General features: G+C 39.5%; 1 protein-coding gene across 3 annotated transcripts in view; it reads right to left on the minus strand.

Moving 5' to 3' along the window:
* DOCK8 (dedicator of cytokinesis 8) overlaps positions 1-6,113 on the minus strand; it is a 245,233-nt gene that overhangs the window by 197,252 nt on the left and 41,868 nt on the right. The gene's annotated exons all lie outside the window — the stretch shown is intronic.

A 6,113-nucleotide genomic window follows, 5' to 3' on the forward strand; every position in this document is an offset into this window, starting at 1 on the left:
GTCCTTTAGATAGCTGTCCTCAAGAAGAAGGAAAGCCTACAGTGGAACTGCAAATCAGAAAGATATATCTAAGAGCGAAACTTCATCATGTGAAGCAGAAGTAACAGCACAGCACCCCAATCCTATAATCCTATACTCCGATTCTGGATTGGGGGGGGGACGAGATACTATAGGTCACTCACTGGCATCATTGAGGACCTTTCACAAGCATGCTGGTGGATGCTGTATTGGATCTAAGTCTCTTCAGTAGTAGACCCTGAAGGCAAATTCCTGAGAGAGACTCCACCTAGTCTCAAAAGGCTGAACTAGTTGGGACCTGAGAGACACTAAAACTGCTTAAGCTGGGGCTGGAGCCATAGCACAGCAGGTAGGGCATTTGCCTTGCTCACGGCCGACCGAGGTTCGATTCCCAGCATTCCATATGGTCCCCCAAGCACCGCCAGGAGTAATTCCTGAGTTCAGAGGCAGGAGGAACCCCTGTGCAGTGCCGGGTGTAACCCAGAAAGAAAAATAAAAGATTGCTTAAGTTTAGTGGACAGATAGATCCTATCCCTCCACTTCACATCTGATTATTAGCAAGCAAATCAGACGCCTATAGTCAGTCAGAGAGCACCTTGGAGAATTCCCAAAGCATAACCAATTAGTCAGCGGCCCAAGTATCTGGGACACTCCACTCTCCTCTTAAACCCACCCCAGACACGTTCTGTGGCCACTTACTAGGACTGCAGGACCATGTAGAAAGACAAAAAAAATACACATTGAAAGCCTTTTTAATATATCATTTTCTATATGATCTTGCTGAGATTGTAGGGCAATGACTATGTGGATACAGAAAGATCAAAAGTAAAAGGCTGAGGCTGGAGCTATAGTACAGTGGGTAGGGTGTTTGCCTTGCATGTAGCCGACCTGGGTTCAATCCCCAGTATCCTGGAACACCAAGAGGGGTAACTCCAGAATTCAGAGCCAGGAGTCAGTCCTGACCATTCTCAGGTGTGACCACAGCCCCCAGAACAAAGCCCCCTGCCAAAATAATAAATAAAAGGCAGAAAAAGGTTATGGAAAAATAGCCAAAAGAAAGTTAGTGAGATAGTTTAGGGAGTAGGGCACTTGCCTTGCATGCAGCCAACCCAGGTTTGAATCTCCAGCTAGCTCTGTATCTGGCCCCAAAGCACTGCCAGGAGTAAGACCTGAGCACTGCTGGGTGTGGCCCCAAACAAAACAAATCAAAGCAAACAAAACCAAAAAATCCTTATTCTTTGTGAAGGTGGGGGAGACTACATGTTTATTCTAATTTATAGATGGGCAATGATTTTCTCTTCTGTTTCTTTTCTTCCTTTCTACTTTCTTTTCTTCTTTCTTTTTCTCTATCTTTGTCTGTCTGTCTGTCTGTCTGTCTGTCTGTCTCTCTCTCTGTCTCTGTCTCTCTCTCTCTCCCCACCTCCCTCCCAGGATTAAATCCAGGGCCTCATGACTAGCAATAATTTCTTAACTCATCTTTTTACACAAAATTTATTATTGTTTCTGTCTATTTGAATCATGTTCAGAAAAGTGCTCATATGTTAATTCACATATTTATAAAATACACTTGTGAAATAGAGTTCTAGAAGTATAATTACTAAGTAGAAAGCTATATGATATGTCCTTCACAGTGCTTTACCATTAACACTCAAACCAGCAATGTGAGAGATGTACCAAATAGCTCATCAAACTGTAGGCACTTGTGAACCAACCGCTAATCTACCTCCTGTTATCTGACATTACCCTATAGAGGCAAGAATTCGTGTATCTGATGAACAGATATTCGTTTCTTCTGTTTGTGGGCAGGAAACTGCTAACTTTGCCCATTCATTTACAGGAAAATTGTGAAACGCAGGTCAGTATGCTTATTTTCTATTCCACTGAAAATGTGGCTGAGATATACTGAGTTTGTGATCCCAAGAGAATTCCAAAGAGGCCAATTTGGCTCCTGGATAATCAGGTCTAGAACATAAGTGAGAGGTCCAAGCCACAGCTGCTCATTTGACCAGGCTTGAGCTTGAGGTTGCTCTTCCAGTAGAGGTAAGAAACATCCAGGCATGCGCCCGCATCGAGGACCTTCTCAGCTTTGCTTTCCTCTTTGGCCCAGATCCGCTGTGATGTGCACTTTCTTACTTTCTCACCCAGCCTGATGGCCCACCATGCTTGTGTACTTTGCTTTTTTTTTCTTTCCACTCTGGAGAAGTCCATGTTTCTTTATCTACCTCTCCCCTTCCCCCCCCCATATTTCCCTAATAATCTGTTTTTCCTAATAATAAAAGAGAGAAAAAATGAAACATACAGCTCAACCACAGAGCCTTACCCCTCTCTGCCTAGCAATCCATCATCTGGATATCAATATGTGGTCCTGCATGGTGCAGTCAGAATCTGTGGTCTTAAACAAAGCCACATGGGCCAGCTAAAGAGCAGCTGGACCAACTGAAAAACCTAGGTAACAAACTCGCATCAAGCTGGTCAGAGGTTCTTGAAAGCCATATATGAACCACAAAAGAATTTGTGGAATAAAATTTCACCGAATTTATGAAATACGAATATGTATGCTTCCAGATGTTAATGAGGAAAAAATAAAACCTAATTACTAGGATTGTGGATACAGTTACTGCATTCAGCCATGTGCAGACCTTTTACTATTTATCCCAGCACTGAGTCCTCACAGCAGCACTGGCACCTGAGTTCATCCTCTCCACCTGAAAAAAGGCAGAACTTGGGCCTGGGAAGGTCTGGCACCAGGACTCAACGTCACGGTCAAATTACTCCAAAGATCATGCTCATGGTCATGTAGCTAAGTCTAAGTCAACTCTAAAAATGAAAAAAAGAAAACTATTGAAAAGAAAGACTCTGCCTATATGTTTAAGAGATGGGATCATGATTTTTCTGTTCTCTATTGTTTTTTTCAAAATATGCTGTGGTTGCCATAATTTCTTGACAGAAATTTCTTTCTCTCTCTGTCTCTCTCTCCCTTCTCTCTCTCTCAGACACACACGTTATATTGAAGCTTTCTAAATAATTCAAATTCTTCTGCCTAAGACACAAGAGCAGGCCTTGAGCATCTTAAGATTCTCTTACAGGCTCCTCCCATCATTATTCTTTTATTCCTAAGTCTCCTGGAATTTTCTAATAAAACTGCCTTATGAACCCAAACCTAGTAAAAAATCTGTCATAGAAACCCTGAAATCTCAGGCAACACTACAGCCTTGGTGCCAACTCAGATGGAACTAGGAAGACGGTGTGTGTCATGTGGTTCTGTCCGTAATTTCACACTTCCCACAGCTGGAGAATGATTTACCCACAGGCAAGCAAGGTCAAGGTTCCCAGGATACCCAAAGTAAATATTTCCCTGATCATCACGATGTAAATGTGATATTATTCAAGGGAAATATTCAAGGCGCTTTTTATCTTTACTGAAAATGTTTATTCTTATTATTTTGGGGCCTCCCCACTGGACTTGACAATTTGGGGCTCAGGCCTGGCAATGCATTGTTACCCAGCTTGGAGGTGCTAAAGGCCACACAGGCAATGCTAAGGGGCCATGAGGCCTACCCTCTGCATTTCTCAGGTGGGGGCGGGGGGGGCGGACATTCATTCTATGTAAGGGACTGAATTTGGAGCTTCATGTGTGCCAGGCATGAACCCCGTCCCTTTGAGCACGATCCCAAGCCCTGGATCACAGCACATTAGGTTAGGAAAGTTATGAGAAAAGAAAAAAAAAGAGAGAGGAGGAAGGAGAGAGATTATTTTATAGGAAAATGCAAATAAGGTATATTGTTCACATCCATAACTGGGCTGTAAGTCCCAAATTGCAGGATCTATTTTAAGAACGGATGCATTCTCTTGCTGAGGTCTTGCTTTCCCAACTCTTCTTCAGTCATCCTATGCCTACCACGGGGTTGCAAATTCTGTCCTGCATTTGACTTTTATATTAAAAAATGTATCCTACTGCTGATACCAGGGTTCCTATAAAAATGCTCTCCTGTGCAGTTCCCAAATAATATACACAAGTATGCAATGAAAAGCACTTTCCTAAAAATAACTTTACTTTTTATCTTCAACAAGGGAATAACACTTAGTTTGAACTTCCTACAGTCTGGAAATAACAGTTTTATTGTTTTCCGTAGCTTTGTTAAGGCATAACTGACAATAAAACTTCAATACATTTAAAGTATACAGTATGACAATTTGGTATACACTTGTATAGCAAAATGATTACTACATAAGCTAGTGAACGTATTTTTGGCCTCATCCAGTTTTCATCTGTGCATATATGCAATGAGGGCACCTAAACTTTATTCTCTGAGAAAATTCATATCTACATTATATTAACTATAGTTGACATGTTATACATTAGATCCTGAAATTATTGATCTTGTAACTGAAAGCTTGTATCCTTTAGCCATCATCAACATACTATCATTCGGCATCTGAGTCTAATCCTTTGTTGGACTTTGCAAATGAATGAGGTCATGCAGAGTTTGGTATGTATGTCTGAATTATTTTACTAAAGAGAGACTGCCACAAATGACAAGAGTTCCTTCTTTGTTGTTGTATAATATTACATTTTACACATTAGATTATATCTAAAGAATTTAGGTACCCATCCATTCTTTGGCAGCTCCTTTAGGTTGTTCCCAACTCTTGGTTATTGTGTTTAATGCTGAAATTAACATAGAAAAGCAAATAATTATTTCACTGAAGCAAACAATTATTTCCTGAGTTACATATTCAGGAATGGAGTCACAGTATCATATGGTACTATTTTTTTACCTCAATTTATTTTAATTTTCGTATAATTTTATATCCCCTCCTCACACTTCTTCTTTCTATCCCTCTCATTATCAGGTAACCTCAGTTTTATTATAATTTTTTACTAATTTGCCTTACTATTTTTTTCTGCTGATTAGTTTTATATTTATGCATTACACAGCACTGTAGCACTGTCATCCAGTTGTTCATCGATTTGCTCGAGCGGATACCAGTAATTAACATCTCCATTGTGAGACTTGTTGTTACTATTTTTGGCCTGCTATCGCTCCAGTCTGTGTATTACATATGTACATAAAATATCCAATGCTTTACTTTTTCCTTCTGACTTATTTTATTTTGCAAAATTCTCTTACAACCCTTCCACCTCATAACAAATGGAAAATTCTCATCTCTTTAAGAGTTGAACAGTATTCTACTGTATAAATGTACCATATCTTCTTCTTCCATCTATGAATGGGTATTTTGGTTGTTTCCATATTAGCTACTATAAACAAAGCTGCAATAACAATTTGCATTAAAGTTTTTCTATTTTTCAGATATATAATGAAAATGAGATTATATGCTGGATCACATGCCAGCTCTATCTTTTCCTTCTTAAGGAGCTTCCACACTTTTCAAAATGAGATATACCAATTTATATTTCCACCAACAGTGAACAGAGGTTCTTTTACTCCACACACTTTTCAATACTTGTTACTGCTGCTGAAGATGTAACCATTCTCACAGGTGTGTGGTAGTCTTAATTTGCACTTTTCTGATGATCAACAATTTTTCATCTGCCTACTGACCATGTGTATGTCCTATTTGAAGTTGTGTCTATTTGAATCTGCCCATTTTATTATTTTCCCAGGTAATAAATGCTGTTTACTACTTCTTTGAATGTACATAATACCCCAAGACATAAATATTCCCATGAACTACAAAAGCCAAAATACATTTAGAGTAGTATATGTATATACTACTGTGCTATTGCTCCAGCCCCAGGACTCATTCTTTACCTCAGCTTGCTTGGCCCCATTGAAGTTGTCTGGGCTTTATTTTTATTGTCGCCCTATGAGATTAAGTAAAATTAAATTAATTTGACACAGTGACCTGACACTACTTTAGGGTTTGCCCTATTGTTCTCTCAAATAACTATCCAACTCAAGCCAACATTTTCTATGTGAAAATTAGAAGTATATGCAAGTAATATGATTTGGGGAATGCACAAATGTTCTCATGAAGGTAAAATTGTCTCAGATGACCAGTGAGTATCTGTCATACACAACACCTTATATACCTCTCACAACTCTGGAATGACAAATGTGTCTGCAGAC

The sequence above is a fragment of the Sorex araneus genome, chromosome 1 (genome assembly GCF_027595985.1).
Source record: "Sorex araneus isolate mSorAra2 chromosome 1, mSorAra2.pri, whole genome shotgun sequence".
Lineage (NCBI taxonomy): Eukaryota > Metazoa > Chordata > Mammalia > Eulipotyphla > Soricidae > Sorex > Sorex araneus.